Here is a 14,148-nt window from a genome sequence, read left to right as displayed (position 1 = left end):
CAGTATCAATACAAAAAATGAAAGCAAATGAAATATACACATTGTTGTAGCATTCAGTCATTGACAGCATTAAGAAAGTAAACATGCATCAACATTTTAATTACATACTGCCACACATCTTATTCTAAAGGCTTTAGTCACTTGATGATAAAAGTAACTCACGATTGAAACCCAACATAACAGAGTTCAGATGAGCAGGTATTCTTTTATAAATCACCGAAGGCCAGATTCTGTTACCCTTATTTACACTAAATAGTACCTTACAAATCAAAAGTAGTTCCTCTGAATTCAATTGGGTAAACCTACTGGAATAAAGTGCTACTCAACATGAGTAAGGATATCTAGCTCTGATGTGGTGGTGACTGAGTTAGTCGTTCTTAAAGAGTTCATAATAGAGGGCTTCCCCTCCACCCTGCCATACATTTGAAAAAACTTTGCTCTTCAATATGAACAGGTAAGCTCCAATTCAGCAAGATTCATAAGTGTGTGCATAAATTTAAGCACATGAGTAGTCCCTTTGGCTTCTAAGGGGCAACTCATGTCCTTAAAGTTAAGCACAGGCTTAATTACTTTGGTGAATTGGAGCCTTACTGATCATTTGTCTCCAATGTGGACTTCAGCACTATAACGTCTATGAAAAGCAATACATGAGCGTGTATGATAAACGAGGGGCTAGAATCCATTTTAATAATCTAGTTACTACAGATTTACGGAAGTCAGAATATGGATTTATACGTAGCTCTGACAAAGCCATTGTACTCTCTTGGGCAAACCATATGTGTTGCCAAATTTCCCACAAACACTAATTTACAAATAGAAAACAATAATCTTGAAGTGTTGGGGAAGAAAAAGGATCTTCAAAAACAAATACGTGCTGGAAAACAGCTATTTATCCAACAGAAGCACAAAATAAAGTCAATAAAGAATTAATATTTCCATCTACTATATACAAACCAGCATCTATACACAGCAGTTCCAACGTATATATATAGGGCCTGATCTTGCTCCCACTGCAAAATCAGGGCCCTAAACAGGTAACGTTTCCTTCTTTAAATTGTATTCAATGGCTCAGATCTCTTCCTGAAGATCCACATATGAAAGGGACTCCATCCTGTTTTGCATAAAGGGGGCACTTACAGACTCTCAGGTTGGATTTTTTTAAATCAAACTGATTTAAACATGATTTAAATCAGCAGACAGGAAACACTTAATTTAAATCATTGAATTTAATCATGTTTTGCATTTGAACATTGTAGTTATTTATGTGAAGAAAGGTTGGTTCTCACTCCTAACCATTCATTTAGCTTTTACACATTTGGTGTGTCTTTTTGCTAAGAGGGGGATTCTCTTTATCCATACACATTTATGTAAGCAATTAAATAACATGCATTTATTCAGATTCTTAATGTTTATGTTTGTTATTATGTTAGAAAATGGGTAGATGATGCAATTCTTATTTACTAGATGATTAATTTTATACTTTTGATTTGTGTCAAGCTCTATTTGCATGGAAATTTAAATCAATTAAAATGTGTCAAAACAGCATTTAAAAATATTATTAGTTAAATGAAACTACCTTAAATGTGCTGGATACACAAGCAAAAAATGTTTATCAAAATGTATTGCATTTAAAATTAACTGATCAAACACCAGAAGTATTGTCTACTGTTAGTGAAATGAACTAATTGTTTTTGTTCACTATGTCCTTCAAGATTTTAAAACTAGTAGATCTCATCCTCTCACACCTAGTTTATAGTCATAGATTGAAAAAGGAAAACAAGCTTTCCTACCTTTTCAATTCCCATTTGATTTCTTAACTTTGAATGGACCAGTTATTGAACAGGACTAGCTGAATAAACTGAAATGAATAAAATATGCTCTCTGCACCTGCAGAAGAGGTGACTACTGGCAAAGGCTGGTCTAGTACTTTAACAAATTCTGGTTTCAGATGCTTAGCCAGTGACTTCCACCAGTTCAGTGCTCTGACTATCTTTAGAACTTGGTAGTAAACATATGACTTAATATTATTTTTTAATTTAACCCTGTATTTAATTAATTGGGGTTTTTTAAAATTCAATTTAATTTTTTTTAAAATCTGATTTTTTTTATTTAAAAAAATCATCAATTTTTAGCAACCCTGAGGACTCTGCAGTGCCCTCTCTTGGTATGCTTTTAGGGTGGGGCAAGACTGGATGGGCTGAGGGGAAACACAATGCCTTCTTTTGGATTACCCTGTATTACCTTTCTAACTGAGACCCCTTATTCCCTCATGTATTGTGGTTTTGGCAGAGTGGCTCCAATGGAACTCTGATGCCAGGGAGGGGGTGAAATCTTTGAGATTTCTCCCCCTTGATGAACTAGGCTTACGCTTGCATTTAGTTAGCCTTAAATATACGAAGTATCATTCTTCCTTTGATGCATACATATAATTTCCATTAAGGAAATGTATAATGGAAAATGACATTGTGATAATAATCGTGTGTTAACAAATTTGATGTTAAACGTGTTAGTATGCTATGCAGGCAAAGATTGTTTTAAATTAGGTTAACTGGTCATGATTAACCTTTCCCCAGCTGGACAGGATTTTAAACATAGCAGTTTTTGTCTACACAGTGGGCACAGCTGAGGAGTGGATGAGACACAAAGAAACCATTGTGTCTCTCTGATCCTGGGGCTGATACTGCACTTGCCCAGTCCCTGGCAAATATGTGGGCAACCTCATGGCTGCTGTATCCTATGCTGGCCTCCAACAGCCCCTGGTGTGCTAACTTCTTTAGCCTTATGTCACTTTACATGTGTATAGTTAACATGATTGCATTTCCTAGGCCTGGTCTACACTGGAAACGGTGTTTTCACTGCGGTAAAAGTTGACGGCTGACACTCCTCTGTTGACTCCGCCTGCACCTCTCGCTCCGGTGGAGTACCGGAGTTGACGGGAGAGCGCTCGGTGGTCGATTTATCACATCTAGACCAGTCGCAATAAATTGACCCCCGCTGGATCGATCGCTGCCTGTCGATACAGAAGGTAATGTAGACAAGCCCCTAATGTAGGAAAGTCCTAACCTTAATGGGAGATACCTATTTGCATCTGGGGAGACCTCTATTCATTTGATTAACTAAAAGGAACACCTCTGTCAAATTTATTCTTGTGTCTCAGGTAGATATCCATGTTTTACAGTTCTGGAAGCCTCTTTACTTGAGTTACTTAGCACTCATTTGGACAAAGCCCTGAAGAATCCACAGTGGGAAAGAATCCTGCAGGGCAGGAAGATGGCTGGGTTGACCTACTACATCTATTCCCTTTTCATTTTCTGAGTGTGATATTGTGACATACATTTCCCACTCATGTGTAAAATGACACTGTATATTGGGAAATGCCAAACTCCATTCTTTCTATCTAATCTTGATATTGCCTAAGGTTTTTCTAAAATACCTGCTGGTATCACAATAGCATCTAAGCACCTGAACTGAAACAACACTAGGACTTTGACACTAACCAACAGGCACCAGGGAATACAAAGGCTTACATTTTCATCTATTCACTGCCTCCGATTCATGCCCCAGATTCTCAGTTGTACCCGACGGGTATGTCTACGTTGCTGTTAAGAACAAATGGCTGGCCTGTGCTAGCTGACTTGGGCGTGTGGGGCTCAGGCTGCTGGGCTGCTTCATTGCTGTGTAGATGTCCAGGCTTGGGCTGCAGCCTGAGCTCTGGGACCCTCCCATCTTGCAAGGTTCTAGAGTCTGGGCTCTAGCTCAAGTCCGAAAGTTCACACTGCAATGAAACAGCCCCACAGCCCGAACTCCACGAGCCCGAATGAGCCAGCACGGGCCAGCCACCAGTTTTTAATTGCAGTGTAGACCTACCAAAGGAGTGCTGGGCACAGCTGAGGAGTGGATGAGACACAAAGAAACCGCTGTGTCTCTCTGATCCTGGGGCTGATTCTGCACTGGCCCAGTCCCTGGCAAAGATGTGGGCAACCTCATGGCTGCTGTATCCTATGCTGGCCTCCAACAGCCCCTGGTGCCATTCTGGTCACTGGAATTGCTGGGACAGCACTACCAACACCAAGCTTTCAGAAACCATGAGTCAGGTCTCCCAAAATCATGAGATTTAAACGTAAAGAGTTCTTCATATTTACTTTCTGGTTTTTGAACCTTTAAGTTACACTCGGGTCACATTTTTGAGCTTTTCTAAACCATGAGTGCCAGAAACTTACTTTTCTTTTAAATGAAAGCTGAGATCCTCCCGTAATCACACAACTCAAAGAGCTGGGGCTTCAAGAAAGACAGCAAATATAGAGAGATTTGGGATGAAATCGTAAGAGTTGTCAGCACTGCTGGGGTGCCATTTCTCCCAGTCACATCTCCTAAACCCCGTACTGGGCATCACTATCACAGCTCTTTACCACTGATGGATTCCTTTCTGCAGAGGGTATTTTTGACTGGCTGGTAAAGCCAGCCTTAGAGAAGCTTTGCTCCAGGAAACTGTGCAACACTCTTAATATTTATAAAGATTATTATTGTTTAAAGAATTTGCAGGCAAAAAAATAAAGTACTGAGGTCTGGATTTTTCCGAGAAAGAAGAGAAACTAAATATCAAAGTTCTATCTGGGTCTGATTTAAACTGAAAACCTACATAAATCCTCTTTGTAAGGTACTGATTTATTCCATTTATAATTTGCTAACAACACAGCTCCCCCACAAGGCTTCATAAAGAGGTTTCATTATATTACTATGGGGCATTGGTAGGACTGCATAAATTCAGAATGAAATGCGGTGGGGAGGTGGTTGAAATTTGACAGAAGGGGTAGCTCAGGCTTGGAGAAGTCAAATGCCTTGCCCGAGAACATATAGCAAGTCAGTGTCTGAACCAGGATTAGGACTCATGCCTCTCAAGTCTCACCTTTATGCCAAATCCATTAAAATGCATCTCAGGCAAGCAACATAAAGAACACTTATTTTATCACTCCCAAAGTTACATATAAACATAATTATTACTTAGTTTCTGAGGCTGTTCCCTGTGTAGTTTATAAAAGAGGTGTCTGTATATGTATAGGTAACACTAACAACAGCTTAGAAGCCTCTAGATCAAATTTGTTTTCAAATTGGATTTGTCTTTCTTCAGTTTCCCCATTTATTTTCAATGCTGATTCTTAGGCAGGTCAAGAGATTGTTGACACATTCTGGTGCACACTGGTCATATGTACCTTCAGATGACTTCATCAGGTGTATGCACTACTCTGGAAGGTGCAGGCTCTTTCCCACAGCCATCCTGTGGAGCAGTATGTGAGGAGAGCAGCTGTTCATATCTACATATTATAGACATGAATATGCCATTCAGTGTATTGGATTCAGTTGCCATTTCAATGTATTGGATCTCTATTCATAAGTTTCCAGAAGTAGTGTTACCTGGTTTTATTTATTCCAATTTGCACCACTTTTGCACCCCCACAGCCAGCAATCACACTTTAAATTAAAGAGAAAGACAGACAGAGAGAGTGTACAGAGGATTTCTCCCCTCAGTCATATACCACAAATCTCCCAACAGAAGTATACACAGCACACCCCGCACACAGTATTTGAGGGGCTGGAAACTCTCTTTGTCTGCCACAGCTTCTTTTCCTGTGACAGAAAGGCTGGCATGCTCAGATGACCGTATACCCATGTGCCTGTGAACACCTCCCAGCTATTGTTTATCCACACTAGAAGAAAGACAGGAGGCCATGGATGTGGTTTAACTAGGCTGCAACTTTTATCTGCTTGAAATGTATGGGAGCACTTACAGCAAATTGTACTGTGCAGGAAGGGAGAGGAGGAGTTGGCTCCTCACTGTTCCAGACATAGAAGCCCCAGACCCACTTCCTGAGCTTTCTTAAAGGGGGATAGGAAAAAGAGTGAGGGGTCAGCTCCCCACAGTACAAACCCCCTTAACTCAGCTTCCTTAAGGGATACCTTCCTTCAATCCTTCTCTAATTCATTTTATCCTATAACTATATCTCTTCCATGCCAAGTACCTGCACTGGACATCCACCACAAGGAGGCTCCAGCAAAATGCTTGGCTGCCTCCCCTCCACCTCCTACCAAGTACCCAAACGTTCCTTCCTCTCTCTCTCTCTCTCTCTCTCTCTCTCTCTCTGTCTTTTAACTGAGATGAACCATATTTGCATTCGGTGTCCACTCCCAGGCTGCCAAAGAGTGCACAAGGTCCATCAGCTGCTCCTATAGCATGCCTCTACTTCCATGGCAGCTCAAGACTGCCTCATTCCCTGGGCCCAGATGTGAACTGCCCAAGGACTTGGAGGTGCCGCTTACATGCCCAGTATATAATACTGGGCCTGCAAGCCCACATCACCACTTACTCGGCCTATGTGCATGATCCTGAAAGTGGAACTCAGTCCTGATAAAGAGAGCCTTTCAGGGCTGCATAAGGTATAAATACCCTCCCTACCACACTCTCTCTCTCTCTCTCTCTTCTGGTCAGCAGGAAAGGCAGTGCAGTGACCTTCACTTGAGTTGGCCCCAACTACTTCTTGCCCTTCCTGTCTATGCCTGTCAATTCTCCCCCTTCTCCCTTCTGTAAGGAGCAACACCCCTTTTCTTCCAGCTAACTGGACAAAGACCATCTGAAGGTGGCAGTGGGAACATTCTGAAGAGTCTTGAAAACACAAGCTGCTGTTTTATACCTGCTAAAAAGATATTTCAGAGCAAAATGCAAACTCAATTCCATAGAAAGGCTGATCCTTGAGACAAGGATTCTAAATATACATCATTCAAACAATACAGCTGAGATGGCAGTGTCCTTCTAACTCTTCTGCATCTCAGTTTTCCCATTTGTAAAAAAGGAATAATTCTCCTTATTTGCCTACCTACAGTGACATGTGGCTGCGGACATCTTAAATCCTTTGGATTTCCTGATTTCACTTATAGTAAAAATCACCATTTGAATTTTATAGCTGGAGAAAATGAGACACATGAGATTAGGCCTTCAGTTCCTTTCTGGCTGCTTTGCACTGCTTAGAACTGTCTTTGCCCCAGCTGAATATATCTCAGACACAGCTAAGGGTATAGCCCGTAAAGAAGTTCAGTCTTCTGGCTGTGCAGCATTGTGATCTAACAGATCTGACAGATGATTAGGAATCCAGATACTTGCATTCTAATCCTGATAATGACACTAACTTGCTCTGTGAACTTGGAGTTACTTAACCTCTCTGACCTGTGACTTCTTCAGCTGTAGAGTAGGATCATGATTTTTACTATGAGCCAAGTCTGAAGACATACAGAATTTAGGATGCCAACAGATATACATATTGTTTGTAGGTGCATATTTTGTCCCCATTTTATAGATGGGGTTGCTGATTTGTCTGGAAGGTATTGTGATCTAGTTTACTAGACACAGGACTGGAAGTCAAAAGATACAGCGACAGATCCTGGTTCTCATAATTCCTGTTTTATTATTATTAATAGGACTAGTAGGATTACTGAAGCGCCTAGAAGCCCTCGCAATCAACCAGGTGCCCATTATGCAAGGCACTACAAACCACTGTGCAGCATGAAGCAAACAGTAAGATGATTTAGCTGACCTGTGGGGGTTCCCCATGTGTAGGGGAATCCCCCGGTGGCCCAGAACCAGCATAGCCAGCTCTCTGCCACTCATAACTGGCTATGGTGCTGGTGAGATGGCTGGAAGAAAGAAGGTGTGATTGCAGGACTCTATACTGTGCAATAGAAATGGAAGATACTAGTAAGGCAAGTCAGTGACAGAGGTGGTAGCAGAACTCAAAATCTCAAAGCCCTGTGCTTAATACACTGGCCATGTGGCTTTTGTAAAGCACCTGCCTTTCCTTTTCTTCCAGCTTCTTCATAATCCACAGGTGTGGATTTTGCCCATGAACATAGGTCTGTGGGTTTCCATGATTCATTAATCATTCCATGATTAATCCTGACTAATTTTCAGTTCCCCAAAAATACGAAAATATGCCAGGTTGCCAACATGACAGGAAATAGATTATCAAATAATTTCTCAGGAATTCACCACTTTTGCCCAATGACAGTCCTTGCTAATACTATGAAACAATAGGGGAAATGGCCAAATCTACTCTAAGTGCAAATCCACATAAACTCCAGTTACTGGTGTAACTGAGTGCAGAACTGGGCACAGACTTGCCAACATCCTTCTAATTTCCACCATTTCAAAGGTACAAGATTCTCCCTATTTCCTCACACATAAGCCTTTCTATAGTTCTGTGATTTCTTCGGAAACAAAAAGTACATTTAATACATTATACGACTCTTAATGTGGAAACACCTGCTTAGTCTAATACCAGTTATAGTTATTTGGCCTTCCTAGTAATGGTGATAATGCATACCAGAGGCCTCAGAACAGCCTATGTTTGCTACTTTAATACTATGCTATACATTTAAATGAGCATTTTCCACTGAATGCACAAAGCTGATTAAATTGAGGTCAGTCCAGCATTCTGATCCTGTGTTTAATATGTGGATGAAAAATATATATTTAGTTTTTAAATGCTGTAGGTTTTTTTCTGTTAACCCATACCAATTGGTATTAATTTAGTTGCGCTATTCTGAACTACATGTTTTAGTTTGAACTCTTCTCTGATAGGACAAATTTACTCTTTTTTTTTTTAAACATGGTAATGTATGTAGGTGAAAACAGCAATGGGGAATTTCTGTGTGACACATTTAATAGTTCAAATGAAAAATAATTGGATACTTTGCAGCTCAAAAGTGGTTTATCACCATGGGTATTCCAGTGTTTAGTGTTACTTAGTTTGACCATGTTAAAGCAAGAACAGATTGTTCAGTTGTGAAGCATATTATTTGTGGTCTATTTAGTCTGCTGTTTCTTCTAGAGAAAATTCCTCTTTCTTCAGAGTAGAACGCACCAACCAAAATGGGTAGGGAGGGTAAATGCTTACAATAATAAATCCTTACCTAAGGTGAAAAGCATTACTATTTTGAAGAACAAGATAATTCAGGAGTCTGCCTATACCTACTGATTCCAAACACAAATGACACGTACTACCATCCCAGCTGTGTGAAATATTTTACAGTAAAAATCAGTCTTCTATCCTTTCATGTTACTGTTGCCTGCCCTCTGTAAACAACGGCAAGAAAATGGTTCACAGGGTTTGGTATATTGTTAGTGAGTTTATAAGAAGTTTTCAGGTCAAATTACATTTTTAACTCAATTTTCTAAAACACTGAAGTCCCCATTAATGTTGATTAATGTCGTAAAACAATGGATTTGTTTTTGGGGTGTATTCTAGAATCAATTAAGTGCTTTATTTATCTTGATATTTGCCATCATAGGCAGTACGAGCCCCCCAAACACTTTGGATTAGAAAACTGATGCCTTTTACTGTATGAGGTTTGCACATGTGAGAGGACCAGGACTAATCCATTTTCTAGTCTTGTAATAATCAGATTAAAAATTCAAACATATCAAACTGTAGCTTCCCACATCTAGGCATACACACAAACATCTCCCAGCTAAAATGTAACAAGCTAATTAGAAGCTGCTTTTATTTCTTTTTATTACAAGTTTTGCTCAATTTTAACCCTGAGATTTGCTTTATGGGGAAGTGTCTGCATACTGCCTTCCTTTTGTCTCAACCAGAGGGTTTAATAGCTAAAGTAACTGAAAAGGACTAGCACCAGAAAGGCTTTGGTTACCAGAGTAACCGTAAAAACAGACCCCAGTCTCCATGGCAAAGAGAAAAGCTATTTGCTGCAGCCTTTTCAGACCTTGAGCAGACACTGACAGTTTTCCTATAATCACTGCAGATTATTTGTAGCAACTAACTATATTATAATGTTAACTATAGGAGGTCTGAAAATACGCAATATAAAAAAAGGAAAGAAATGTGAGGCTTTCTTTTTTTAAAAAACTAATTTAGCTGAGAGTATATTATCAATTTAAAAATCATAAAGTAGTTCACTCTACTATTCTAATGCAATGAAGTAACCTCCATCTTTGGATTTGTTTTAAAAAAATTGTGTAGAGAATCTACATCAATTGTGAGGGCTGTGTACCATCTCTATATCTAGTATTCATTAATTTCTACTGAAGAACTTCAAGTGACAAATGTATATGCAACAGTTTTATTGTATGGAATTTCCTATATTCTTTTTTTCCCAACTACTATACATCAAACTGTATTTTATCTTGTTTTAAGTACTTCGTAGCTGATTCCTCCTGTCTTCTGCAAGATATGTACAAATTACACAATATATATTTTTAAAAAGCATCTCTGTAATTCATGGGTCTCCAAACCCTGCAATACAATTACCTAAATTACCAGTGCCAGTTGTAAGTGCTCCTTGTGGCTAATCATTCAGTCCTCAGTGAATTGCTTGACTAGCCAGTGGTTTATTCTCTGTAGCAGCAATGCCTACTCTCTAGCCTTTATTCTAAGGTTTGTCTTCATTGTTGTTAATTTCAACATGGAATATATTTTAACTTCAGTCCTTAGAATGTTTTAATTTATGTATGTAGGTGTATTGTGCATGTCTGTGTTATACCAGTTAGTTTACTTTCAGAAGAAAACTTAAAGCGAAAAGCTCTTAAACTCTTTCTCTATGCCAATTAGTGACACAAAAATATAATGAAGCAAATATTTATAAGCCTAGTTCATTTCAAAGTCTCTGTGTGCATTATCTAAATTAATGCTGTATAAACATACAATAGCTGAGAAATATGAGTGGCAAAGGAATATATTTGTTAAAAATATTTGACATATTAAATAAATCCTGAATTTTATTTGCAGCATAAACTTAAACATTTTTTAAAAATACAGCTAAAATGCTCATAACATACAGGCTAAAATCTGCGTAACGGCATAAATTTATTTGCATACTAATTCATAAACTATAAATCTATGATGAGGATTTATTCATTTAAAACAAATGAAAGCAAAGTAAATTTAAATATATCTTCTGAACATCATGGATATAATTAGCTAGAAAATTATAACTATGTTATTTGTATTTCAAATACAATACAAAATTATAAAACAAACATATATAACACTTATTGTCCTCTGTTTGCATCTGGGATCTTATTGAAACAACATGTATAGTAATAATAATAAATAATTATTCTTAGCTACTTTTCATGTCAGAGGACTTTATAAACATTATCTAATTTGTTAATCTCCAGTTCAGCAAAGCACTTAAACATATACTTAACTTTGAAGTCAATGGCTTAAATGTTCTTGGAGTTCATACTTTGCTGAATATGGGCCCTAACCTTTCTAACCCCAGTTGAGTGAAGGAAGGAAGGAAGGAAAGAAGGAAGTATTATTTCCCACATTTTACATTTTTGCATTTGAGGAAACTGATATGGGGAAGTACAGGGACTTGCCCAAGACCACAGATGGAATCAGTGTCATAGCCAAGGAAAACACACAGGAGAGATCCTGATCTCCAGTCCTATGCGCAAACCATTAAACTACACTTCTCCAACAGGAACAATTTCAAAAATTGCCTGTGTGTTTAAAGAGCTGAAGTTCTGGGATACCGTTTTGTGCAACCAAGTTTTTGTACTCCTGGAAAGTCAGGTTTGCATGCACAAAATGCATTTGCACTTACAAAATCTGCATTCAGAAATCCAGGTGTAGAGAGAACAAAAATTGCTCCATCCAAGATTACCTGCCCAGTTTAGAGATCAGGAAACTTTGAAAATATGGCTTATAGAGCTTAAGGTGTCATTTCCGGTGACTTTATGCTCACACGTAGCTATTAGCCACTGGACCATGAACTCTTTCCCCTCCTCTTACTAATAACCAGCCTGATCATGAGAATTGCTGAGCTTCTGCAATCCCCATTGAATTCCTGTAACAATGACATATGTAGGAACCCTATACCTTTCCTCAGAATTAGGCCCAATTAACTGCTTTTTAAGACACAGGGAAACAGGAGGAGCTCCACTGAGATGAAAACTACATTAATGAGATCAAAATCAGGCCCATCACATACTTTGTCTTAAAATTGCCTCTCTAATTATAGTGAATACTTGTGTCAGCCACTGTTTATATTAATAGTTGGAAAAATGCACAGAGCTGAGAAGCATTTAAACAAACATGGGTAGTCATATTTATACTGGAACTTGCAGGAATACTGTGCATGTACAGGTACTGGAAATCTAACAAGGAAGAAGTGTCAGTGCTGATCCTATACTCCTTTCTTTCCTTTCCTTTCCTAAATGCTTGTGTGAGTCTAGTGCTCATGAAAGCAGAGCTAGCCATTCAATAGCTCAGGGAGGTTCTGTGCAAGCTCTCTCACACAGGTCAAGACATCTCAGCTCTGACCTACAACATAGTCTTCAGCTTCCCTTGGGCAGAGACTTCCAACTCTGACAGTCTGTGAGATGGTTTGGTGATACAGAGAAATATCTTCTAAGGATTTGGCCTGAGTCAGGCTTTCAAAGCAGCCCTCTAGAACATCAAAGACAAGTCCCATTCCATCACCTAGCCCCCATCCAATACGTTCTATTGCTTTTTTATGTTACATGCTGATATTTTATATGTCTGTTGAAGATGAAAGACGCAGCTGTAAAAACAAGTCCATAATAGATAAAATATAATGTTGAATTCTAAGTATAATGACAAGCACTTGGGATGCCCCTTATATATTTAAAATTGCCATTCAGTTGCACTGAATGTAATTCACTCTATTTTTTTCCAAAGTATAATCCCACAAGGGTTTTGACCAAACAAAAATGCTCTAATGACTGCAAATGGTTCAAATATTCTGTCCAGCGAGTTTAAGTTAAGTGATAAAAGTTTCCATGTTAAAAGAAATAATAAGTGGAATTTCACACATATTATAGTAATTGTGAAGCATCCAATTTACATAGAAATAATGTAAAAGAATTCTGACCATGATGGTTTAAGTGAATCATTACATGCATCGCTGATACATTTAGAAAACTGCAGCATGCCAGGTATGTTTCTTTTAGCATAATAAGTCTTGTAATGGAGTCTTTAAAAGCCTTAAATGTATAGTTAGATTAACCTTTCCATTTGGATTTTTTTAAATATATAGGAAAGAAGAAGAAACAGGAAATCATTAAAAAGCCAATTAAATCTATACTCATTTCCCTATCCCAGTTAGTATAGTTTCTCTTCAGTTCTCCTCTTTCCAAGAAATATTATTTTATTTACATTGGATTAGAATGAAAATTGTTTTACAATACTAAGATCTTTTGTTCCTCTAGAGCATTTCACGCATCCCCTTGCAGACATTCCATGGTTCATGGTAGAATTGAGAGAAGGGTAGTTTACTCCAAAACTTGGGCTCTTTTTTCCAAACAGTCACCTTATACAGTGTGATTTTATTATAAAAATGTGGAGCTACTTAAATGTTGGAATCTAAGCTCAAGCCTGCAATAAGGTTCATATGGGCAGGCCTGCACCCACACAGATTCCCCATTGAGTTCATTAGAGCTCAGCAAGGGCATGGTACTCTGTGTGCTCATTGTAGGATTGGTGCCTAAAAGGTGTGGAGATAAGCTTCAAACAAAACAAAAGGATGATATAAAAAATACCTTTCCTGTTGTCTAGGAAAGGTTAAAGCTTTCCTAATGCTTTTTATTTATTTATTTTTTAATTATGGACCAGGTGCTTGTCTTTGCATAAATTTGCTAACTCAGTTTTAAACTACACAGCTGTATATTCCCCACAGTTAGTTTTCTTTCTTTCTTTCTTTCTTTCTTTCTTTCTTTCTTTCTTTCTTTCTTTCTTTCTTTCTTTCTTTCTTTCTTTCTTTCTTTCTTTCTTTCTTGTGTGTTCAACAGAATGAATTCTGTACTAAAAGTAATAATCAAACTGAATCAATCAATCCCATAAGCCAAATAATTGGATTGTTATTATCATTATTATAGAGCATAGAAAAGCATCCTAAATTATATGCGAAGAAATTTGGACATCACATTGGAAGTCCCTGAAAGTCAGACCTCTCTCCAGAGCTCTTTCACCCCTATTCTGATTCTTTTCTGTGTGGTCTGTGATTATCACACCGTTTGTCTTTTCTGTTCCCTTAAGACCTCAGGGGAATGCAAAATAATACAGATCCCAGAAACAGATTTGGATTAAATTTGATTCTTTCCAATAGACAGTTCAA

Source organism: Lepidochelys kempii, chromosome 1, assembly GCF_965140265.1.
Source record: "Lepidochelys kempii isolate rLepKem1 chromosome 1, rLepKem1.hap2, whole genome shotgun sequence".
NCBI classification, from domain to species: Eukaryota; Metazoa; Chordata; order Testudines; family Cheloniidae; genus Lepidochelys; species Lepidochelys kempii.
This window is presented reverse-complemented; position numbering follows the sequence as displayed.